This window comes from Pongo abelii, chromosome 12 (assembly GCF_028885655.2).
Source record: "Pongo abelii isolate AG06213 chromosome 12, NHGRI_mPonAbe1-v2.0_pri, whole genome shotgun sequence".
NCBI lineage: Eukaryota > Metazoa > Chordata > Mammalia > Primates > Hominidae > Pongo > Pongo abelii.
The window spans coordinates 65141998-65168570 of NC_071997.2; the positions used below are offsets into that span (position 1 = coordinate 65141998).

At 39.1% G+C, this 26573-nt stretch overlaps 2 long non-coding RNA genes across 2 annotated transcripts in view; one reads left to right on the plus strand and one right to left on the minus strand.

The window, feature by feature from the left end:
- The window catches only part of LOC103889829 (uncharacterized), a 31014-nt gene extending 9456 nt beyond the window's left edge, over window positions 1-21558 (minus strand). Inside the window, exons 1-2 of the long non-coding RNA XR_654192.2 lie at window positions 21471-21558; window positions 5669-5765 (exon numbers count right to left, since the gene is read on the minus strand). This is a non-coding gene — a long non-coding RNA (uncharacterized LOC103889829). The remainder of the gene's footprint in view (window positions 1-5668; window positions 5766-21470) is intronic.
- Window positions 1-26573, plus strand: part of LOC103889827 (uncharacterized) — a 220563-nt gene that overhangs the window by 159530 nt on the left and 34460 nt on the right. The gene's annotated exons all lie outside the window — the stretch shown is intronic.

Here is a 26573-nt window from a genome sequence, read left to right on the forward strand (position 1 = left end):
GGCATCAACTGGATCATGTTACTTCAGACTAGGCAGGGAAACAAAAGCTTGAGAGGAAGAAGATTTGTGGTCATGGAGATACTATGTAGGGGGAGGTTTGCCATAGAGGTTAGAGGAGGTAGCTTTGGGCTCCATTTTCTTAATGGTTGTGCCAGTTGTCAATATACCTAGTCTCTGAGTAATGGGATACTTAGTGGGACTATGACTGAATTTGAGGAGTAATCAATATGGCTAATGATGGTTATAATGACTGTTGGCATTCTATGTCTCTTCATTTTGGGGAAAGGATAAGAACATCTTCCCTTGTATGAAGGATAGCTATACATCGTTAGGTGGAAACATAGACTTGCATTGTTGTTGTAAAGAAGTTCACTTGCATGCAGATGGGTGCACATAGAAGCTCAGTGACCAAAGGGGTGGACTATGTCAGTTATTAGGCTATTGCCTCTCACTTCCAAATCTGCGCTTCATTGCCCTGCTTTTGATAGTGGGACATTTCTCCCTTGACAGCTTGCACAATGTTCCATTTTTGCAGTAGAGGGCACTGGAAGGACACTGGAGGAGGAAAGGGCTGTTCTTTCTGGTTTCTGTGTGTTTTCTGGTTACTTCTGTAGTATAAAGTAGGCAGCATTCACAGGACACCAGCAGGGCTCAGAGGCAGCACATTTCATCAGTGTCTCCCCCTTAGCAGCTTTTCCCCAGCAACGCAGAGGGCAGCTTTTTAGATGTTCCACTATTATGGGAAACTGGCTTGCCATTCAGTGAGCCATGAATGATCAAGTCCTCTCCAAGGGAGACTGGGTCTCACTGAGACCTTGAAGGAGGCAGGGCTTCACTGGGTCCTCTGCCTCAAACCTAGAGGTAGTGGCTGCTCCCTCTCTGTGCTATTTCTGTAATCTTACCCCAAATAGGTAAGAATTACCTACTCCTAAGATGGCAATCCACTCTTGTAGTTAATACTCCTTTTTCACTAAGCTTTCCTTGTTCACATTGCTATGTGGCTTCTGTCTCCTGATTGGAACCTGACTGATTCAGTGACCCTCCCATCTTCAATTCAATGACTTAAAAAAGAAGTAAATTAATTTGTTTATTATCATGACTGATTGAGTTAAATATAAAAGGCTAGGCAAGGAGGTATTGGTAATAGCAGAAAGGTGACAGAATATAATTTAAGCAATTGTCAGCTTTCAGAAGAAATAGACATGAATTAAAAGATTACAACCCTATGCAATTTTCAGTATAAAGAATAATGAAAGAATGAATCAAAACTCTTAACTTTACCATATATCAAATAAAGCAGTAAATTAGAAAGACTGAAAATGTGGAAAATACAAAAATGTGGTCACATTGTTCCATGTTAAAATGTACAGAGTACCCACTTAGAGATTACAAAAGGCCTGTAGTGTTAAATCCTTTGGGCTAAAACATGAAACATCAGCTTTGGAGTGGTCCTGGATTACAGTGTAGAAGGAAACATTAGATCATCTCACTCTCAGGAACTGGTTTCACTCCTATTACCACTCATCCAGAATGCATCTCCAATTCACTTATTTGAGGCAGACTCCACAGCACTGCTAAATTTTATAGACATGAGATCCCGAACACTGCCCTCTCTTTACAGCATAATCATCATTTTCACCAGCAAATCTACCATTACACAAAATATGATCAATAATGGAGTGGATGCCGTTACATAGAGCAGTGAAGAGACCTAGCTGGAACATTAATGAGAGGCAAGGCACAGCAACAGAAGCCGGCTCTTCCCCAAGGAGAGAAATTGCCCCCTTAGGATATCAAACCATGTTTCTCCTTAGGCTGCATGGCACATGGACCTGTCAATACCAGGAGTAGAGCAATGTGCAGGAAGAGACCACCCATGTGGAATGGCATCTAGGGACAGCAATTCAGACAAAAAGGAAAGGGTAATAACTTGTTCAGTGAGAAATAAATGAGTTACAATGCTCCTGACCAGGTGTCTGGTCTGATGCTTCTAAGCTAGAAGTGCCCCTTTGGCTTAGAAAATATAATGTCAAACTTCTTTTCAAGCCAGAGCCCTGGGGACAACTAAAACTGGGTTGCTGCAGAGAACTGCTTTTTAACCAGGGGCTGAGCAAAGTGCTGCTAATAAAACATCAGACGGTCTTTGTGGTGGTTTCTTTCATACTAGGCTGGCTTCTGACTGATGGGTCTTTGGTGTCTACTTGTTTTTAGCAAAATTTTCTTTTTTTTTCTTTTTTAGAAATGGGGTCTCACTCTGAAGCCCTTGCTGAAGAGCAGTGGCATGATCATAGTTCACTGCAGCCTCGAGCAAAATTTTAATGTGAGGACCTGTTTGTGGTAGAATACCTGTTTGCCTCTATGAAGAAGTAAATGTCATTTTCAGTCAGAGATAGAGAATGATAGTGATGGTGAAGTTGGTTCTTGTGAGTGTCTCTAGGTTACTCATGAAGGGCAGTTTGCACACCTCCTACTCCCATTAGGTGCATGATTAAATTGCTACGATACTCAACTGCTATAAGGTGTACTGCTGGTAGTCTCACCAAATCAGTAGTTCCTAAACAAGGGGTGCTTTTGGGCTGCACCTTGCCTCTGGATATTCTGATTGAGTGGGCTTGTGGTGGGGAATAGGCATCTGTATTTTGATCTCAGGTGGTTTTGAGGCAGTGATTTCAGGGTACACTTAATCACACAGCCTCTTCAAAGGCCAAGGTGACCCAATGTAATAAAAGTTGAAAGAGGAAAAATGGATGCTCTTTGGAGCTTTACTACAAGTTAGAATGAGACTTGGAAATTTGCAGAGGTTTTTGTTAAGCTAGGAAAAATAAAGATGAAAGAGTTTAAATCAGATGTGGTAAGACTAGCAGAATTTTGATATATCTAGAACAGTATGAGTTCAGTATCCCAGCACCACATTATACATCTTCAGGATATACATTCTCATTGCATCCTCTGTACCCTTTGGAACACGTGTTCAATAGGCAACAGATCAGAAGCACCATCGATACAGTTCAGTCCACATACTTTATCATCATGGCCTCTGGGTCAGGAGAGGGGACTAATGCTGACCAGAGGTGATCTATGACTTAATGGGTAGATGGCAAAGATTCCAAGCCTGATGAAGAATTGAGAGAATGTTCTGACCACATAACTCAAGTTTGAAGCAGAAGAGCCAATTTATTATCCTTAGTGCCAAGTCAAGAAGAGCCTGATTATGGAATGTTCTTGGAGACTCTTTTATTTCTCTGTAGTGTGAACTGACTTATGTTAATTTATTTACACTCTTTTATTAGAAACCCATTAAAAACAATAGGGCAAATTTTGAAGACAGGAGACTGATATCAAGGTTCAGTCCATAGTCATGTAGCAGGACAAAGATTATTGGTCTGTGTAAGAATCACACACATGATGTTGACACCCTAGCACCACTCTCTAAAAACCATCCTATATGATAGTCAAGCTGATCCATGCAAAATACTTGTTTACTTATTATAAAGATAATGTATATCTATGTAGACTCACATGAAAATAATAATACCCATCATATACATCAAGAATATGAACAATTCTGTTGTACTTACACATCTCAAATCCTCTGGCAGGCAATCTTCAGCAGTTTAAACATTTTATACTAAATTAATTAGGTTTCCTCAGTCATGTTATTTGTATCTAGGTCAAAGTGAAGCAGGATATTTCCCTGACCCCTTTGGGGGACTCATGACACAGGTGTCTTGTTTACTCAGCCCACCACTCTCAACTCCTCGCAGGAGGGAGTGTGCAAGTAAATGAGGCAGGAACTGGAGTGCATGAGCACTGGAACCAGCTAGCTGCTTTGGTGCCAGCAGGATCAAACTCCACTCACGTGTGTATCTGTTGCATTCCACCCCTTGTGGGAGGGAGCACACAGGTGAGTGGGTGCAGGAGCTGGAACGAGTGCTTTTGGGCACTGGCAGCATCTAGGTGGGGGATGCCTGCAACCCCCAAAGCCCCAGAGGGCATATTACTTGTGCTATTTTAGCTCTGCTGTCTGGTCTGTGGACAGCTTAAGTGTTAACAGTTGAGGAGGCCTTCTACCTTTTCACATGAGGTGGCTGCCTTCCACCAGCAAAAGCAAAAGGCCAGTGTGACAGCCTTTTCTATCCATACTCATGGCTCCCAAGCTCTTGTCCAGCATCCAGGAAAAATGAGGTTGCACCGAACGAATTGAAGAATGGTAAATGCAGGGGATTTTATTGCTGATAAAAGTGGCTCTCAGCAGGAAGGGGAGCTGAAAAGGGAACGGAGTGGGTAGGTAATCTTCCCCTGAAGTCTGGCTGTCTCTGACCAGATTTTTCTCCAAAGTTATGCCATCATGCTGTCCCTCTGAAATCAAGCCACTTCTCTCTGACATCCAACCATAGTCCTGATGTCTGGCTGCTGCTTCTCTCTGCTGGCTGAGTCTGAGGTCTTTACAGGCACTGGATGGGGGATGGGGTGGGCCATGGGTAGTTTAGGAAAAGGCAACATTCAAGTGGGAAAACAGGGATAGAAGTTCTCACTTTGGGCCACAGTTTTAGGGTTTTTGGCTCGAAGGTGGGGTTTTGTCAGGGACCTGCCCTTTTCTGCCTAGAATTTCTCTGCCCCCTGCCTCTATCATTGTATCAAAAGGTCACTTCCTTAATTATTCAGTTAAATTCGTGTATTATTGCTTGTTAATACATGTGCGTTTGGATACATCTCAGGCCAAATATAGTTTCCAAGTGAAAAGAACCAAGAAATAGTAGAAAGCTGATTATTATATTTTCTTGATTCAATGATATTATCATTTGTAAGACATACTTTCAATTGTTTTCAAGGATACAAAAACTAAAACCCCAAGCATTAAATGTACACATTGTTTGTAAGAAATTTCTTGATTTTATAAATGTTAAAATGTAAAAACAAAAACAAAAAACCCCAAAATAGGCATCTTAAAGCTGAAGAAAGTGTAAGCTACTACATAGGGATTCTTTCCATCCCTTAACACTGAATAATAGAAAAGACTAGGGTATTCTGGGGTGCAAGGTCTTTCATGAAGTTCAGTAAATCCTACAGATGACTCAATACTGATAATATATTTAATTTTTAAAAGAAAAACATCCAGATAATTATTTAAAATACACATGTCAAAGGGAGGTCTTATCTTGACTTTATGTATTTTTATTGGAGATGGAAATTTTTGTGTGCAAATCTGCAAGACCTGTAAATGCACTTAGAGGAGTCTATGCATGAGGAATGAAGACATCTCTTAGGAAAAACTTCATCATAAGAATAAAGATCACCAAAGCACGGCTGAGCTATCAAACGGCATCAGGCTTGGGAGAGAAAAGATAGCCTCCAGTCCAGCCTGCATAGGCTTGAACTTGAGTTCTAGGAAGAAGGGCTTGTCAATAAATTATAGTAAAACAAAAATAAAGTCAGAAGGATCTCTTTTTTCTGGTAAATCTATGGAAATATGTAAGAGAGTGTAACAAGAAGGGTGGCAGATATGACAAGGTTAAAGCACATTCAAGTGTTCAATTCCAGGGCTCAAGCAGTGAACAGACTAATCTGCAGCTCAGTGAAACAAGAAACTGGGGAGGACCACACACAACATTGGTATAACAGGCAGCAACAAAGATAGGATGCTCTTGGAGGGCATCAGTGTCATTACCTTGGCATCACTGAGGTCTTTGATGGCACCAATAGTGGAGGCTAAGCAGTGATTCCATACCACTCAAAGGCAGATGAGGAGACATTTTCAGAGAGAACTAAAGCAGGAAGGGAGGATATGATGGTTAACGTTATATGTCAACTTGATTAGGCTAAGGGATATGCAGAGGGCTGGTAGGACATTATTTTTGGGTGTGTCTGAGAAGGTGCTTCTGGAAGAGATTAGTGTTTGAATCAGTAATGAATGAGTAAGGACAATCCCCTCACACATGTGAGCAGGCATCATCCAATCCACTGGGGGCCAAATAGAGCAAAAAGGCAGAGGAAGGGTGAATTCTGTCTCTTTTTGAGTTGGAACATCCATCTCCTACCTTTGGGCATCAAGCTACTGGTTCTGCGGCCTTCAGACTCTGGAACTTACACCAGTGGCTCCCCTGGTTCTAAGGTTTTTGGACTCAGACTGAATTATACCACTGACTTTCCAGCTTGCAGACAGCAGATTGTGGGGCTTCTTAGCCTCTGTAATTGTATGAGCTGATTCCCATAATTGTCTCTATGTATTTATGTATGTATGTATGTATGTATGTATGTATGTATGTATCTATCTATCTATCTATCTATCTATCTATCTGAGACAGCCAGGTAGGAAGGACTCGCTGGCAAAATTCCAACCTGCCTATGCACTGGGAGGAGTGTGCACTGGGGTGGAGCCACAGAAGTTCGCACCCTTTGCAGTGGAGAGGAGCTTGACTCCTCCTCTTCCTGGGTGGTACCTCCGATTCAAGATGAGAGGCAGGAAGCCCATGGGCAGGAAACACTCTCACTTTGCTAAGAGTCTCTGTTTCCCCCTTTTTTCCTTTTTGCACAATAAATCCCATTTTTCCGACTCTTCAAATCGTCTGCGAGCCTAAATTTTCATGGCTATATGACAAGGACCCCATCTTCAGCTGAACTAAGGAAAAGTCCCACAATCTCTATCTCTATCTCTAATCTAACTATATGTATATATGTATAATTATATATTATATATATAATATATCTCTCTTATTGTTTCTATTTCTGTTGCATGGAGAACCCTTTCTAATACAGAGGAAAATGCTAGGTGTCATATTTCAACCAAGAGTATATGTCAGACACCCACAGGACACTTCCCAAAATTGTGTATGGGGGGAAAGGGAGTAGAGACAGGGTGGGTGAGGGATGTGCCATTAATGGAAAACTAGATTTCTTTCACTTCTAGGTGGGGATGTGGCCTACAAAAAACATTTTGATTCATATTTTGACTTAATTTTATCAGAACAATCTATTAAGAAAACTCCAGGTAATGCTTGTAAGAGTATAGCAAGAACAAAGTGCACGTTCTAAATGAACTACCATTTTAATAGCTCACACTAAATAATTTCATGTAATCAGCACTCTATATTTTAAAGAAACACAGAATATAATCAGCTATTGAACACAGATGATTTAATCCTGAATATTATAAAACTATATTATTTTCCTATTGTCTCTATTATTAATCAAGCAAATTAAGTCAAGTGATTCCAAATAAAATGTGACAATTTATTATACATGGCAATTTTAAAATTATAAATTAAACTCTATGTGGTAATTATATTTCCAGAATGAAACATCTACATGTTTATGTCTTGAAGACTATCTAAATAGTTTACTTCTTAGTCGGATTTTTTAATAGTTTTTTTTTTTTTTCTTATGAGTCAAAAGATATCTCAGTAAAGTGATTAAACCACTTGGAAAATCATGTGCTTACACAAATATTTATATAGTACTTTTTTTTCCCTTTAAATGAGATGCAACATTAACAATTCACATCTTGATAGGTAGTAACATGCATTTTGTGTCTCAGACTGGGTTTTCTTTTCCCTTTCTCTCTGGCATTTATGGTAATTTTAAAACAAGTTGGCAATAAAAATCAAGGAAACCTGCCTGAGTAAATGTGTTTATTTTATAAATGTTGCTTTTTATTTAGCATCTGAAGTGATATTTGAAGGAAGAAACTTGCTGAAATCTCAACAGGGACAGTTCATAATTTTCCAGCAGGTTGATGAGGTCTGAGATGACCTCACCTGGCCATTATATCCTTGGAATTGCTGACACCTGTATGTTGCATGGAGCATCAGGTGGCCATGAAAGACAAGGAAAATTAAAGAAAAACAGGTTTACTCCTTCTGAAAAGTTTTAATGATTTTAGAGCAAATGTGTGTTTGCCCATAGATTATGCTGTGAAATTGGCCCACAAGTGAGTCAGTAAAGATGAAAATAGTATGGGAATTGAAGTCCTGAGGGAAAAAGGGCTCACGTCCCTGACTAGCTAACACAGACATACAAAACATGTTTTTGTATGTTTCTGAAGTTAAGTAAACACAATGAGGCAAAACCTCTAATTTTATGTAAACTCAAAATGTACAAGAAATTGTATGCATTAAACCTGACAGTGAAGTAACAAAGTTAGTTATACTTAAAATTTATACATAAAACCCAAAAGCATTTTACATAAAATTGCTAGTCAAAGATTGGAATACTTTTCTGATGGCGGGGAATACATGGGGGGGATATTTTTATGAAAATTATTTAGAAGTACCTGTGTCCAGTCTTTGGATTATAGTACTGCAAGATCCAGAAAGGCCATTTTAATTATAATGCTCAAATTCTGTCACCTTTCTGTCTCTTTTTATTTTCTAGAGTAGAACGCCAATCTATTGACCTTCAACTTACGCTGAATGTAATCTATGTATTTTGGTTCTTGCCTGGAAGGCAACTGAGCTTGAGGATTTAAGAAACAGAGCTTAAAAGTGTTTCTTCTTTCCTGAGAATTAGAAAATAGACGTTACATCTTTCAAAATATCCCTTTATTAAAGAGCTAAACATATAACTTGTTTCTACCCAGTCTCTATTCTCACACCAGGATGTTCTGATTATTTCTGCAAGGGATGCTTCAACCTTGGGGTCAATGGGGACTTTCATTGTGTTGACTGCATTGTTTCTGAAAGTCTGATTAGATCAAGTAACTCCACTGAGATGTAGGCACAATGCAATCCATACTTAGACGTGTCCTCATGAAATAGGACTTTGGAAGTTGCTAATGTTGCCAAATTGCATGTAATTCTGAATATTTTAGATATGTTGACAAAATTTAAGATTGGCAAACTTACAGCTAAAATGCCTAGGAATAATGGAAGATGTCAAGACTGTTGGTGGGCGGAAGTATTTTTCAAACAATGACCCTTGATATGTCTGTGAGTTTGTGTGTCCCACTAAACACTCACATGAACGTCAGTGCCCATGCATTCACCCATAAAGACAAGGCTTTTTTAGTGATGGGACCATATTTGTACATGGCACAGCTTGTAACCTTTCTTGGGCCCTATTTTCAGGGTTCCAGACCTGCTGACTGCCTTCATTAGCTTAACTAGTTCCAATACTTCATAGCTGAAATTCACAGATGCTCTTTCTTCAAGGAAATTGACAGTCTGAAAGTCAAGTAACAGTATCTTCAGAAAGCTCCATTGTGAAGCTGAATTTTGTAATTGACACCAATAACATCAGAGTATTAAATCACCCATATTTTTTATAGTGGATAAGCTAGTCTGCTTGTAAATATGTTCAAGGATAGCATGTAGGTGGCAGAAGAGTTATGCTACAACTTTAACAGCTAATAAATCTTTATTTAAGCAGGGGACCTCTAAAATTTAATTAGGCATATGAAACCGAGAGTATTCTGAGGGTAAAAATATGCCAATTCTCACAAGAAAAGACATCGGCCTGTGGAAAAACTTGAAGTTAAAATTTACTCTTCTGTTACTTTGTCAATAGAAAGGCTTTCTGGTAGAAGAGCAAATATCTAACTTAAAAAAAAAAAAGACACAGACTGCCAGGAGACCTTGGCACACCCTAGAGGGGAGGAAATGTGAACTCTGCAAGTGTTATTTAGCTAATTCAGGTCAATGCCTCTTCTTTCTTTTCCTCTCTTCCTCCTTCCTGGGTCATGGAGAGTTAGTCAAGGATCGATGGCAGATTCAGCCGTATACAAGAAGATGATGGCAGTCAGTCATCTTGTAATTGGATAATTCCAATGCATTGTTCCCTCACCATTCTCAATCTAAAAACGTCTCCTTCTCTGCTCACAATACCAAGTATGGCTACAGTAAAGGAGTAATCCTGCTCCCAAAATATACAACTTGTATGTCTAAATTGCTATGATGTCTTGAGCCCTCTCTAGGTTACAGATGCCTCATACCTAAAATCCCTCCTGGTTAAAATGCAGACTACAGGGACTGGTTGCATTCTAATTCCAGATGCTCTAACTTGAGTTACTGTCTTCCCTTGATTTCCTTTTTGGGAGAAGGGTGGTGGTACATCATACAATTGTTATTACCTGGGAAAAAAGGGCAACATGCTTTGAATATCGCTTGTATTCTCTTAGCAAATTTTCTAGTTTTACATAGAAGTATAGAATTTGGTAGGCACTGTGAAGGAAGATATTTAAGGAACAGTCTCTACTCTTATGGAATCTGATGTAGTTCAGAAGATAAGACATACACGAAGCACAGAGTAACATTTCAATTGTATAAGGTATAGCTCAAGGCAAGAAATATGTATGCACTATAGGACTAGGACAAATCGCTCCAGGATTTTTTCCACAGGCCAGCCCAGTCCTTGAGCCAATAAAGCTGTTCTTGATGTTGTTTGTTTGCTTTTTATTTCATAGGAGTCCTTTTTCTCATAACAAGATAATATATTTTAGCAAAATTGGCTTTAGGAATGCAACTTCTCTTTTTAACTTTTGCTGCTAAAAGATGTACAAATGAAGCAGAATGAACATCATGAAAACAAAACTAGGTAATGATGGGAATTTTTTTTTTTTTTTGCTACCATTAGATACGTGCCGAAGATGTTCTGTTAGTTTGCATGGTATTTCCTCCCAATCACTTATTTTATACTAAGAAGGTAACATTGATGTTTCACTGCAAATGTCAACAAGCATCATAAATAATGAATTGAGAATTGTGCTCATATTGCCCAATTAAATCATCCTTTCTTCTGATCACATGCCATTCACGCCTTTTGTGCACTTTTCTTTATGTTATTTTAAAAGTTATGGTATTTTTTTAAAAAATAAGTAATGCAGATGTTCTCTTTTGTGAAAGACTTTAGATCTAGCTTTAAAAGACTACATAATCCTATTAGTGAAAATAGATGAAACTGTTATATGAGAAGACATGCAATTATTTATCTTTTCCAAAATTCTGGAAGCGGGTAATCCTGCACTAGATGACCTCTGCAATGACTCTTGGAACTGTGTCTGAAAGGCAGTGCTGAGTGGATTGGGAATCAGATACCTGGTTTGGTCCTGCTGCCATTAACTGGGTGGGTAGACTTGAGTAACTTTTTGGCTGATAGTGGAGGTTTGGACCAGATGACCTTAAGCTTTGATTCAGCTCTAAAATCCTATGAGTTAGGCCAACTGAATCAAAAGACTAGAATGCTTAATCCAAACTTGAGTCTTGTTTCCATTAATGTGAAAAACTGAACATTTTGTTAGAATACAAGTGGTTTTGATTGTCCTGGAACTTACATTAAACTGGAGTCTGCTGTCTCCAAGACCTAGCAATAGGCTTTTAGCCCACTGGGAAATGACAGAGATTTACTGAGAATGTTTAGGGGGTTTCTGAATCATTACATGAAGCAGAACAAAGCTTTTATATAGAAAGTTTTTTTTAAGTGTACTCCTTCACAAGAGGGGGAGAGTTTCATGGTTTTGCTGTCAGTTAGGGCACTTTAGGGGTTTATGAAATGGTCTTTACATCCAATGTCAGTCCTTTCTTTTTTTAAACAGAGCCTTGCTTCATTGCCCAGGCTGGAGTGCAGTGGCACGATCTTGGCTCACTGAAACCTCTGCCTCCCGGGTTCAAGCGATTCTCCTGCCTCAGCCTCTCAAGTAGCTGGGATTACAGGCACCTGCCACCATCCCAGGCTAATTTTTGTATTTTTAGTAGAGACGGGGTTTTGCCATGTTGGCCAGGCTGGTCTCGAACTCCTGACCTCAGGTGATCCACTCACCTCGGCCTCCCTAAGTACTGGAATTACAGGAGTGAGTCACTGTGCCTGGCCCATTATCAGTTTATTTTGATCCACAGCTTCCTCTCTGTGAAATGGGTACAATAACTGTTTCAACAGGTTGTTCTGAAGATTGCAAATACTGTGAAAATACTGAATTGTTTATCAGTTATATACTGACAAATACACATCATGCCAAATCTTAGTGGCCTAACACAACTATACCATGTTTTGCTCATGATCATGCGGGTCAGGATCTGGGGCAGGGCTCAGAGGGTCTGCTCCTCTCTGCTTTATGTGGTGTTGGCCAGAGGTGGAGTGGGTCAGTGCTTGTCATCGGACCTCCCTTTCTTTGTGGTTTCGCATCCTCTAGGGTCTCCCTCTCCCCATGTGGCCTCTCTCTCCAGTTGGATGGGCTGAACTTCTTAGCAGCCTCTCTCTCCAGTTGGCCTCTCTCTCCAGTTGGATGGGCTGAACTTCTTTGCTCCAAGAGCAAAAGCAGGCTTGGGTATGGAGTCCTGGAAAGTAATTTCTGCTACATTCTGTTAGTCAGAGTAAGTCACCAGGCTAGCCCAGGTTCAAGTGATGGAAAACAGACTTCACCTCTAAAGGAGAGGAACAGCAAATTCACTTTGTAACTGGCATGCACCGAGGAAAGCTTGATTCATTGGGGACTCTTTTTAACCATCAGTCATGCCTTGAATAAAGCCTAGCACACAGTAGGCACTTGATCAATGCATAAAATCTCATATGTTGCAACTTTCACCAGCATTCAATCTTATTAGAGAGGTGGCGTGTGTTGACTCTGTGAGTTAAGGAAACTGAGAAGGAAGGTTGTGTTACTGGCTCAAATTCATATAGTCAAGGATTGATAAGGATTTGATTAGGACTTGAACAGAGTTTTTTCAGACTGTAAGTTCTTTGTTCTTTCTACTACAATTTGCTGTGGATATATTACAAAGAAAATGAAATATGGAAAGTGATCAGTGAATACCATGGCCAAGGAGGCTTACGTGGTTGGCTTTGTTATTTTAGAAAACTGTACTTTGTTTATAAGCCAAATGTTGGTTGAAAATAGTGAATGCTATTTTCTTGACTTTTTTAAAAAAATATTTTCTTCAAAATTTAATTACATCTGGCACAACTTTATAACCAAGCTCTAGATATATTTATTAATAAATGCTTTCTTGGAAATATATCCAAACATTCATATAATTTCAGCTTCCAGTAAGAAGTCAACATAGAAAAGAGGTAAAGCTATTGGGATTGATCTGAAATCTAGGCCTATCATGGTCTCCTGAACTCAGTCTCTGTTCATTCTTTTCCCCTTTTAAGTTCAGTATGAAAACAATGACTACGTTTAACAAGAATGCAAAATGAAGAACATAAAAAAATCAAGTGTTAAAAATATAGAGTACTCATTATTGTACAAGCCATTATATCATATTTATATAATACTTAACATCAATATATGAAACTCTTTATGTAAAAGTGTCAGGCAAAGATTTTTATTCTTTGTGTTATAGTTGTTATTATTGTCGTTATTTTGATTGAGTCTCTTGTTGAACTCTGAATTCTATTTGAACCTGAAACAGTAATCAAAACTGTAGGCTATTTGATAATCCCCATGAATATGACTAAAAAGTTTTCATGAAAGCCCTATAGACAGAATCCATTGAATTTAGAATAGTTCTCATACCAGTGGAAAGAAGCAGATGTCCCAAACCAAACACACTTGGTTTAATATACTTTTACGTTAGCTTTAATGGACAGATGTTTTGACTATGACATGGCAAGACAAGGATTTGAAATGGTCAATTGAAAAGATTTTGTTCATAAAAGTAATTGCTCTTACATTACAAAGTGAAGGATTTACATGTGGAAAATGTCAGCCTGTTGCAGCATCTCATGATGGATCGTGTTACCACAAGCCATAGAGTTCACTAGAAATAAGCAACTTACTTCTGAGGGGCCCATTTAATAGGCATCACACACAGAATGTCAGGGAATGGGAGCCTCAAATCTAGAGTCATTCTGGTTATATAGCTGATCCTTGATTATACACTTTCAGGATTATCTGACTTTTTTCCCATCAGAATTTGACTTCTGTCTATATTATTTTATGAGCAAATGGCAATTTCTACATACCAGACACTATCAGAAGAGCTTTATGAATGTGAATAATCCATTTTATCCTCATAGGAACTCCTAAGAGCAGGTTAGGAAAACGGTGCACAGAGAAGTTACATAACTTGCTTAAGGTCACACTTCTTGGAAATGGCAAAGACAGAATATCCCAGTCTAGTTCCAGAATATGTGCTCTGAACTATTTAGACTCTGCTCTTTCTTCTATTGTTCAACAAGTGGTAGCAGTTATATCTAATTATTCGTGTGGTTCAGGAATTTCTTAAATGAGACTGATTTAGGTAAGTGAATCTGTTGTCCCAGGACCTCAAATGCTACCTCCCAACCTATCCAGAAGTCAGCTTACTTGCAACCTTATTCCCAAAATTGGAATTCAAAAAGTTCTTCCAGCCCATGAAATAGACACAAAGCCCTTACATGAATTCCATGCACTTTACCTGTTGGGCTCTAACTCAGACCCTACCTAATGCTTATTTTGACATATAACAGTTGAGGGGGAAAGAGACATAAAATTTGAAAAAGGTATAAACATTTATACTACTATATAGCACAGTAAAAAAATTATGACTGAATTATTAGGAAAAAGCTAATGTTCACCATGCTTTATTTAGAAGACAGGGAAATAGACAATGTATGTCAAAAGGTCTTTCCTCAGAAATATTTACATTTTTAGACTGTGATTGCTCTGTAGGCTAAGCTTCTATAATGAGATAATCTTTGTGGAATATCCCATTCTCAACAGGGCCAGATAATGAAGTAAAAGAGGTATTGTGGAAAGAACGCTGGGTGAATTGGAGACATTCGCCCACTAACTTGCTATGTAGTGATCTGAACAGGTCAATCATTCTCTGTGTGTCTTAGACTGCTCACATGCCTCACTCAAAGAGTGATTGTAAGGATTAAAGAATGTATGTGAAAGTGTCCAATATGTAGTGTATTCTCGATAAATATTTGTTAAAGAAAAAAGTAGCATTTCATGCCAATGTCAAAGATAAATTATTTTTGAATTATGACTTGGACAATATTTGTGTAATTATACACACAGAGGAATGTGGCTAAAGGAACAGAAGTGATTGCCTCAGTATTCTTCAATAATTATGTTACTTACTTTAGATTTCCCCCACCTTTTTTTTTCGTCTTCTTCTTCTTTTTGTCTTTTCACCTACTTTGAAGAATATCACTATTCAAAAACGGAATCCTGGGTAGAAATAAACCTTCTCTTTGATAAAACCCAGATGCACAGGACGAGATGCATTTCCTGTAGAGATTCATACAGGGACCAAATGGTCTGGGAATTTTTCGCTTATAATTCCACCATGTGTCCGTTTTGGCTCCACTTAGCATGTAGAGATGGAGAGTGAACCTTTGTTCACGTGTGTACTTGTGATAAGAGAATGACTGAGAAAGGATTAAGCAAGTCAGCAGCCTCATCCAAGCACAACCCCGGGCCTTAAGCAGTGACAATCAATGGAAACAGCTAACTGTGCTCTGTTGTCCAGAATAGTTTTTAACACAGCAAGGGTGGAGGCAGGGGTTAAGGAGGATTAATCAAAATGATCTGGGGATTTTTAAAAATAAAAATATATGTTTTTCTTCCTCAACCAAAATTTTAGATACTTTCTTGGGGTGGAGGCAGGGACATGAATATTTTCTAACACCTTTTCAGCAGATTCTGATACCCATTTTTTTCCCACCCACCATGAGAACTACCAGGCTAGTATATTAATTCCACCTGTCTATGATTTGACCTCACCCCATAGCTAGCATAGTATAGCCTCAGGCCACAGTAAGCTATAGTTGAGCACTGGCTGCCTCCATTAGGCAGGGCTGCCATCCTTGATGTTCCCATCATAGGTCAGCATATGTTTTTACACTAGGTCTGTTGCCCTCCTGAATGTAATTAAATCTGTTGTTGAGCTTCCGACCTGAGCTAGAAGGAATCCTGTCCTAGTGCTACTCTTTAGTTGTCTCCATCCTGGCCCTTACCCAGCCATGGCTCTCCCTACAGGGTGAGGAGTTCTTGGGGACAAGTGGACCTGCCTGTCAAGCAGCCACCATCCCTTTTGGCCCAGTGCATCCCACACTTTAATGTGCTTATATGAAACACCTGAGGATCCTGCCAAAGTGCAGATTCTAATTCAGTGGGTAGGTCCAGCGCGGGTCTGAGAGTCTGAAGTTTTAACAGACCCCTGCTGCTGTGGACTATACTTTAAGAAGCAAAGGACTATATCCTGCTCCAGTACCTAGGCTCCTGGAAGTCCCTGAGCAGAGGATGCCAAGCTTATATGGTTTCTCCCTGGGTCTCTCCTGAAGACAGACTGTGATGCCAGTGTGCACTGTTCTAGGCTTGAGTGGTGGCCAAGGGGGTGCTTGGAGTGGAGGCCTTGTGGGCACAGGTTAGATGAGTGAGGTGCTTGAGTTACAGAATACATCCAAACGTCAGAAGAGAAATGGGGAGCATGGGATTGACTTGGATTGGGATCAGAAGCCACACACAAACCAACTCACTCCACGTTACCATATTTTAACACAGCATTCGAAGTAGTCCAAGAATTTTAAGTTAAAAATTGTCCTTTTCAGTTGTTAATTTACATAGGAGGATAGAATTTTACTTTAACCATTTTTTAGCTTGACTATATATATTTTTAAACATAAAAACATAAAATATGTGGGCCTTCATTTCTTGCTGCAGGCCCCAAAATTGTTAAAAGTGCTACTGTTGTAGGCACTTGATTATGTAACCACCCTTTACCTCTCATCTAGGTCATTTTGAGTATAAACATCACATGACAGATAGTTTTTACTTGGATAGTTTTTACTTTACTTGGATAGTTCTTTTGCATCTGCATGTGCTTCTTTCCTATGTTATTTGAATTCACTTGCCTCTCATGGACCTTTTAATATGCAGCTCAGGATTTTTTGAGACCATGAATATGTATATTGGACTATGTAATACTGAATTCTTTGGGATATGGAGCAGTCACAGTTTCTTCTGGTTAAGAATGTTTGCAAATGTGACTCCACAGTTGAATAACAATGAAACCCACCCAGTTAAAAAGGCTGGCTTGCAATGTTATTTGGCTTGTTTTTGTTGTTGTTTTTCTTAACCCATTTTCCTATTCTATTAGCATAGCATAGTTTTACAAGTCCCTGGTCAAAAGTCAAATCTTAGCTGTACCACTGATAAGCTATTGAATTCTAACTTTTCCAGGCCTCAATACATTTTTGCCTCTAAAGTAGAGATAATAATGTCATCTCATAGGGTGATAAAGAGGATGAAAGTATATAATAAACATAAAAAGATTTGGAATGGTGTCTGATACATAATAATCACTCAGATAATGTTTTCTATTGTTTGTTTACATTTCATCTTGTTATTGAAGCTGCCTAAATGTTCTGTCATCCCATTGATTTTTCTCTTCTTCAGAGTCCTTCATCTTCCATCATCACTTTGCTATTTAACTTTTGCTTGTTGTCTTAGTCTGTGTCTGCTGCTATAACAGAACACCACAGACTGGGTAATTTATGAAGAAAAGAAACTTATTTGGCTCATGGTTCTGGAGGCTGGGAAGTCCAAGAATATGACACCAGCTTCTGGGAAGGGTCATCCTAAGGCAGATGGCATCATATTGTGAGCGTGTGTGAGACAGAGAGGGAAGTTGGCTGAACTCATCTTTTTTTTTTTTTAAGTCAGAAATCCACTCCTGCAATAACTAACCCAGTCCTGTGATAGCAGCATTAATCCCTTCACAAAGGCAGTGCCATCATGGCCTAATCACTTCTTAAAGGCCCACCTCTTCATACTGTTACAATGGCAATTAAATCTCAAAATGAGTTTTGGAGGGGGCATTCAAACCATAGCATTTATATTCCATTTTTCATTATTAGTTTAATGTGTATGGATTTAAGAAAACTTTTCAAGAGAAATGGAAAAAGGAAATGGCTCAAAGAAAAAAGGGTTTGGAGTCACCAGATAGCAAGAGTTAGAGAAGAGAAATCACTCAATTTGCTGAGCAGGCATAGAGATTAAAGTACTGAGTATCATCTGGTAGAACTTGGTGGGAAGGCTGGCATGCTTCTCCCATTGAGGGAGGGGGCAGGGTTACTTGAATTCAGTTAAGAGCTTCCTAGGCTTATCAGGGATAGGCTTATCTCTTTGTTCCTCCCTCCCCCCACCCCCACCCTGCCATTTCACCCAACCTCGGTAAACAATCTGAACATGACTATTATAAGGCTACACCCAGACAACAGTAATTGACAAAGGGATCATTAAGGAAAAAATAGGATTAGAGTGAAGGATTTTGAAAAAGCATTCTCACTCACTGACAACTCTGTTAACTAATAAGAAAGGAAAATCTCAAGTCAGTTCCTTCCTACACTGTCACCCTTGTCTTTTTTCTCATTTGCTTAAGGTATCAAGTAGAGTCAACTTCGGCTGGAAATAGTGTAGGGCTTATTCTAGGCCACAACATGGGAGCAAAACAACCAGAGATTTAGCCAAATCCTAATTTATTTACCCCCTTCTGACAGAGAGAAATGTTTATGTTTATTTCTGAGGCTCTGCTATGATGTGCAGTTCAAGTGCTCTGACACTTTAACGCACCATGCAAGGTTAGCAGCCTGTTCACCCTTTATTAATTTGTTGAATATATTTGGATTTTCACTTCATGCCAATAAATGCAAGAAGGGATGCAGTTTTGACATTGTTTCTTTACCCTTACACTCCATGTAAACCAAAAGTTGTCTATCTGGCAGCTTAGTGGCTATATGTAAAGCCCCTGTTTACTTAATCTGAAGGTCCATTTCATTTCTGCTTGGTTTGCAAAATAAATGAAATGAACGAGTGTGTCAGAATTAGAATTGTGAGAGTCTGAAAAAGACATTTGGGTTACTGAGTGACTAAAAGCACTCTCTGTTTACATGTTTCTTCAGTTTCTGTCGCTGCAGCTGTGTCACAGCTTATAACAACGAATCCCTTTTTATTTACATTTTACTTTATTTTGTATTAAAGGCACTATTAAGCCACGTCTTCCAAATGTGTCTGAGGTTTCATAACTATCTTAATAGCGTATACACATTACAGTTATGGCAGAGAACTTCCTCCAAGTCTGGGTTTTGTTAAGAGTGACTTTAAGAATAATAGTTTATAGGACAATTAAAACGTGTTAATCTATATTTGAAAACTTGATCTGGTTAAAAATCGGTTCCCCGTCCGCTTATATTTGCCAGTTTTCTACATCGTGTAGCTGGGGTTTTCCCGAGAGGTGGAAAGAGTGGGTTGCGGGAAGAGATGGCTGGAGAAAGCCTGGGAGCTAAGCTGATTTTAGGCCTTTGGGATGAGGTCCTGTTAACATAACCTATGTTCTGCTTCAGGGGAAAATGACGCACGAAAGGTTGGAAATGGGGCTTGAGCAAGCACACTTTTCATGCTCAACAAAGCCTAACATCATTTTACTATATGATTTGAGTTATGTGCGTGCTTTTAATAAACTGATCCTCACAAAAAATAAATAGATTTGTTCTGCTTAAACTGGCATACAAAGGGCTCAGAGGAAAAAAACTCTTTAACACCTCTTGAGGATTAGAAGGTAACTTCACACTCCAGCTTCACGTTGGGAATGTGTGATAACAATTTGACAGGAAGTAAGTGGATTCTGTCCCAAGCCTTGGGAGTGGACTTGACCCTGAGCATAATGGTGTGAGTCTGAGGCCAAGAGCTTCCCGCCCAGCAGGGGGTAGCCAAGCGCCGGCGACTGGGCAGGAATTCAACCCCATAGGTTCCCATCTCTTCCCACCACCCGCCAGCAACACAGCTCTCCCTTTCTAGAAACAGGATTTCCCCTCCGGGCTTGGATTCTTAAATCTAAAAAGAGCCTCTCACCTGAGGCCTTCACCTGAGAGCTGGAGCCTGTGCGATGGATTCTCTGGACAGGGACCCCAATGAACAGGTGGAAAAGTACATTTATCTGCCCAAGGCTTGGAATGAAAATTGGGGGTGGGGTGGGTAGAGGCAGATTTTACTCTTCTTCAGATTCTTTTCTCTGTCTCCCAGTGGGCACAGGCTGAGCGTTGCTGGGATAGAAGAGAGAGAGAGAGAGGTTAGGCCCTGGTTCTCTGTGTGGGGTGGTATGCATGTGTGTGTGGAGGGGTATGGGTGTGAGTGTGCTGTGTATATGTGTGGAAAGCGTGTGTGTAGGTGTGTTAGAAGCATGTGTGGGTGAATATGTGTGTGGTGTGTGTGGGGTGGTGGGGAGCGTGTGTGTGTATGGGTGTGTGTGGATGTGTGTGTGGGTAGGAAGTGTGTATGGGGTTGTGTATATGTGGATATGTGGGGTAAATGTGTGTGTGGGTATGTATGTGTTTACGGTGAATATGTGTGTGAGGAGAGTAAGTGCATGTGTGAGTATATGTGTCTGTGGGTATATGTGTGGGGTTTGTGTTTTGGGGGGTGTGTGTGGGTGTCTGTGTGTGTGGTGTGTATATATGTGGGGTGTGTGTATGTGGATGTGGGTGTGTGGGGGAAGTGTGTGTATGTATGTAAGGTGTATGTGGGTGTGGGTGTATTTGGATGTGTATGTGTTTTGGGTGTGTGTGGGGGGAGTATGTGCATGTGGAGGGGTGTGTGTGTGGTGTGTGTATATGTGTTGGGGAAGTATGCATATGTGTGTTTATGTGGTGTGTGTGAGGGGTGTGGATGTGTGTGATGTGCATGTGTGTGTGGGTGTGACTAGGTGGGTATGTATGTGTGTGTGGAGGGGTGTATGTGGGTGTGTATGTGTGTGTATGGGAGAAGTGTATGGGAGAAGTATATGTGTGTGTTTATGTGGGTGTGTATGTAAGTGGGGTGTGTGGGGAGTGTGTATGTATGTGGGAGTATATGTGTGTGTGGTGTGTATGTATGTTGGTGGGTGTGTATGTGTATGGAGTGTATCTGTGGGTATGTGTGTGGGTGGGTGTGTATGTGTATGGGGTGTGTCTGGGTGTGTATGTGTGTGTAGGGGGAGTGTGTGTATGATGTGTGTGTGGCTGTGTGTGTATGGGGGAAATATGTGTATGTGTTACGTGGGTGTGTGTGTGAGTGGGGTGTGTAGCGAGTGTGTATGTGCGGTGTGTGTATGTGGGTGTGGGTGTATGTGGGTGTGTATGTGTGTATCTGTGGGTGTTTATGTTTGTGGGGTGTGTGTATCTGGGTGTGTGTATATGTGGGTGTGTGTTTCTGTGGGTGTGCATGTGTGTGGGGTGTGTGTATATGTGGGTGTGTATGTGTGGGGGCTGTGTGTGGGGGGACTTGTGGGTGTGTGGGTGGTGTCAGGGGAGCCTGGATGGAGCCCCAGGACAGCCTGCTGCGGGTGGAAGCCTGGGTGGCAGATGCTCAGGTCTGACTGCTGGGCTGCAGGGAAGAAAGAAATGCCAAGCTGAACTCGCAGGTAGAGAGGAGGAGAGGTGGGACAGTGACAGGTCACTAACGAAAAAGCATTCTGAGAAAAGCCTGTGCTCCTTACGGTATGCTGCAGGGGCTGAGCCTGCGTCCCTGCTGGCACCCGCTGGGAACCCCCTTCGCTGGGTCCCCCCAGTCTCACCTTGTTGCTTCTCACTGGGGCCGTTTTCGGTTGGCGCTGCTTCTCTTTGTTCTGTTGTCCCCCAATGCAGTGAACCCTTACATTATGGGTTTCTGTTGTAGTTCTAACCTCTAATACACAACCATTACATCTTATCTCGTCTTCTAAATTACTCTAAAATCCAATTATAAAACCCTCTCTCCTTCAAGAGCACACAACTTGTCACATTACTGAAATGCTGGGCTGCTCTTTTGTTTTTCTAAATTAATAATAACTACCATTTTCCGTCTGCTCTTACCATGGGACTCTTTTAAATCACCACACAGCTTTCTAAAATGCATATTATGATTCTTTTTGCTTCTTTGCTGGGCTGCAAAAAAGCTAAGGATGATTTTCCAAATATTCATAAAAGATCTGTCAGTTGGTTTTTAGTACAAAAACGTTTGAAACTACAATCCTTAAAGAAGAAAGCATCTTAATATTTATCAGTTAAAATTTCACTATTGCTTTCTTTTGTATGGGTGAAATAGAAGTCTATCACTTTTAAGGTTTTAAGAGATTTGAATGAATTTTATGTGTTAGTTAAAATTTTTATGGATTGAAAACTCTTAGTTTCACTAAGATTTCAAAAGCACAAATGATTTTTAAAATCTAGGTCCCCTCGTGAGTTTCTTGAATTTACAGGAGGGCAGTGACTATTCTTAAATACAGATTCAACTTCTGTAAGTTATCAAAATATTTCAGGAAGACAGAACATGCCCAGAACATATAAGAAAAAGCTTTAACAGTATCAGGAATATCCTCAAACACTTTTTCTGACAAAAGGGTAGTCATGGTTTTTAACACTAGAAAATTGCCCTTGGGAAAATATGGTTAAGTTCAAATTTGATATTAGAAAAAGAAATTTGACTTGTTTTAGTATTTTATAATCACAGGCATGTAACTGAACGGTGATTGCTTTTCTTACTCGCAAATTCTTACTTTGGTCATATGGAAAAAGTATATTTGACATACCTAAGGCATCTGATTATGCAGTAACAAAATATGCTTGCTCTGTGATTATTAAAAATATGTGTATAGCTAATCAGCCACTCTGCTTTCAACTTCACGAGCTTCAGCAATGTTCAGTGGAACTCTTCATTGTACCATCTGTATTTATGAATGATTCTTTCTCATGCTCAGACTTTAGCTGCTTAGGTTAAATATATTATAAAATGTAGGAAAGACTGGAAAAGTCCTAAATTACAAATTAAATTTCATTCAAACATTTAAATAATAACAACCTAGCTAAGTATTTTGTGTAGTTATTGTGCCCTGAAGTTAAATCTCTATCCCCTTAAATATTAAATACAGGAGAGGCCAGTTGTTTCTTTAATAAGTTAGTTCTATTTAAGGGTTTTCAGAGGCCAAAGTGAAGGCCAAGGTAGAAGACAGCGTGCAACTGAAGCAGCACTACTTGGAATTTATAGGCTAAATGGATGAACGAGAAGGACATGCTAATCACCAAATAACATTATCAAATACAAAATATAGGAACATGATTATCATGAGCAACAACTCAGGGAGAAATGGACATCAGGAACAAGAAAATCATAAATGATATATAAAAAACAAAAATTACACTTTTTCATTCTTACTATATATATTACATATACAGTATCAAAACATATGCAAATACACACTATATACTGTATGTTCTTTTGAGTTGTTTTGTACAAATAGACTCTATAATCTTAATTTAATCATAATGGACAGATCCATATTATCATTTAACATTTCAACTATGCATCCCAGCATAGCTACGTCTCCCTCCCTCCCTCCCTCCCTTCCTACCTTTCTTCCTTCCCTTTCCTTCCTTCCTTTTTAAAAAATTTTCTGTGAAAACAAAACTTAAAGTTATTTTCCCTTGCACTTCTAAATTTTTAAAAATTTTAATTAATTTTTGTTGTTGTTGTTGTTTTTGAGACAGAGTCTCCCATTGTCATCCAGGCTGGAGTGCAGTGGCAAGATCTTGGCTCACTGCAGCCTCCACCGCTGGGGTTCAACCAATTCTTGTGCCTCAACTTCCCAAGTAGCTGGGATTATAGGCATGTGCCACCATGCCAGGCTAATTTTTGTATTTTTAGTAGAGACGGGTTTGCCATGTTGTCCAGTCTGGTCTTGAACTCCTGGCCTCAAATGATTCCCCACCCTCAGCCTCCCAAAGTGCTAGGATTACTGATGTGAGCCACAGCTCCCGGCTGTACCTATAAATTTTAAATATTATCTTTTAGTTTCAGTGCAGGCTAAACATCACTATTAGTTTTGTTGGATTGAATCTAGCATAATTCACATATTAGTTTAAAATGTAGATGTTTTAAGAATTGACATTATCTACTTTGTTTATGTACTCAAGCATTCTACTAATACATTCTTTGAGGCTCTTCAATCTTTTATTTCTAATTTTTAATAAATTTCTAGTTAATAAGTCAAACTTTTACCATCTGAACAAAACAGATTCAATTAACATAATTCCAATATATGAGCAGCCCTTGTAGAATTGATTTCCTTTTTTAAACCAAGAGTGCATCCCCTGTCATGTGTGAGTGTTACACAGCAAACTTAAAAAGAAACATTTGAATTTACGTCACATTCTTTTTCATACTTTATGGGGCTTCATTTTTTTAATTTAAATTAAGATTTTGGGGGTTTGTTGGCAGGTTAATGTATGGACTATGTGATCTCTTAAGCTCTTTAAAATAATCTATTAAGCAAATAAAAAATGACTATGTGATACATGACATTTGGAAAATAGTTTCTGGAAGATAAACCATAGTGCCCTAATTTATAAGCTACTCCTAGCAGGTCTTTGAGGCTTTGTATCCATTTGGACATAGACCAGATCTTGGACCACAAGAGCACCATTTGGGGTGATGTATCAGTAAATTACTTTTCAGTACCCTAGAGGACCAGAAGAGTTAATGCAGCTTCCAGGAAAACAGAACACCGGGCAGTGTAACTCAGGTGGTGGGATGGCCAGATTGGATTTGTCATAAGCATGTCTCAATTGTGACTTTAGAGCTCAAGCTATGACAGCGCATCAGGGCTTTTCCTCTCTTCTCTTCCACCCGCTATGTTTCTAGGGGACTGAGCATCAGTGCCCCTCCCTGCAGAGTTGCAGCACTGAGAGATTATTATGGTCTTAAAAGTGAAAGCCTGTAATTTAAGGTCATAACACCATCTTTAAAATGGAGATTGAAATACAGTAATATAAAATACATAAGGCGTCAAAATGTAGCAAATGTCTCTTCCCATTGGATTTTTCCATTTACAGGAGAATAGTAATACCACGTATATTTTCTCGAAATATATAGTATATTTTCCATATTGATTGTGTAGCTTTTTCATTTAAAGTGGAGCCAGTTCCCTGATAGACCCAAATTCCTTTCAATGCCTACTAAATAAAATGTTCTGGCCCTAAAAACAGGATAAAATAAAATAAAATTTTAAAGCCTAGAAAAGACAGCTCCAACTTTCTAAGGTATCAAATATTTTACTTTCTAAGATATCAAATATTTTACTTTCTAAGATATCAAACATTTCTAGAAAATAACATCTTGATGAGTTGGTTATAAATGAACATGTGGATTGTGTTTTCCTTAATATATCAATAGTTTATCATGGCAGAAATAAGTACTAAGTGCAGAAAGGATCCCTAGTGCTAGATCCTTGACTTTGAAAGCAAAGGAGCTCAAGACATCCAGCAAATTCAAAACATCCCCTTACCAACTTTTTAAGATTATGTTTGTATATTTATTTCTTATGACATTTCAAAGCTTTTTCATAATTCTAGGTAAAAAATGCCAGTTTTCAATACTAAATAATGGTGGAATAAAATTTTCTGAGAGTCAATTTTTCAACCACAAGAGGACAAACGCTATAAGGAAAATGATTCTACTTTCACCAGGAAGGAAATGTCATGGGCCTCTGAATTGGGAAAAAAACAAAACAAAACAAACAAACAAAAAAACAAATTCTTGCAGCAGTGCCTATTGGAAATTACCAGAAATGTCTTTTTTTTTTCTTGAAATAAAGTTCAAGGTAACATTTAAATGAATAATTATTTACCATCTTGTTAAATGCAGGCGTGTATGGCAGGCACCATCTATTAGTATAAAAGCTTTTTCTGCTTAGAATGGCTCATTAGCTTTTTTGTAGGCTGTGCTGGTTTTAAGATTCAAATTCAAAATCTCCTCTGATTTTGCTGTTCCATTTCTGGCAGCCGGCCAGTGGCAGATATGCATAATATTTCACTGTTAGACGTTGCAAACATCATATCCTGCTGTGCTAAAGAAAACATTGTGTTTCTTACCACATGAAAATAATCCATCACTTTTCAATCAGCACATAAAAAAAGCTCTACCTGTTTTTTCCATCAGACTCAAGAAAAATTAATGGCCCCAATGTGAAAGGTGGACCCTCCATACATGATCCATTAAAGTACAAACTTATCAAAATATGTCTAGCATCTGATTTGCTAAGCAAGATGGAACAAAAGAGGTGTGATGAAAAAAAGAGATCCTTCTAAGACCCATACAACCTTGTTCTATCAGTATTAACCTTATTTATTTTAAATGTGGGAGGACATAAATAAAAAACCATGAAATGAATCTGTTGAATTAGATCAATTCAAATAGACACTGTATTTATCTGGAAGAGATGGCTAAAGATACTTCATGTGGACTGGAAGAAATTTTTATAATAAAAATGTTTTTTAAAAAGTAAAGAAAGATTATAAATCCCCCAGTGGGCCACTAGGCAACCTAATATATTAAAGTAAAATTTTCTTTGGGAGTAAAAAAAATCAGTATTTTGTCAACTTGTTCATGCCTTTAAAAATAATTGCATGCCTTTTGCAACGCTGATGTTGTAGCTAGTTTTGAGTGAGGCATGAGGACTTTCCTTTCTAGAGCCCTAGAACTTTTGTAACAATGTTCTAATCCGAGAGATAGCAGCCATATCAAAGGAGTGCCAATTAAAAAACAACCCATTTTATGACTTTTAAACATATTTGTTGGAGTTGCTTGGCCTTCTTTGCTACTGCCTGGTTCTGGGAAATTGTTTTCAATTTCTCTCTCCCTTTCT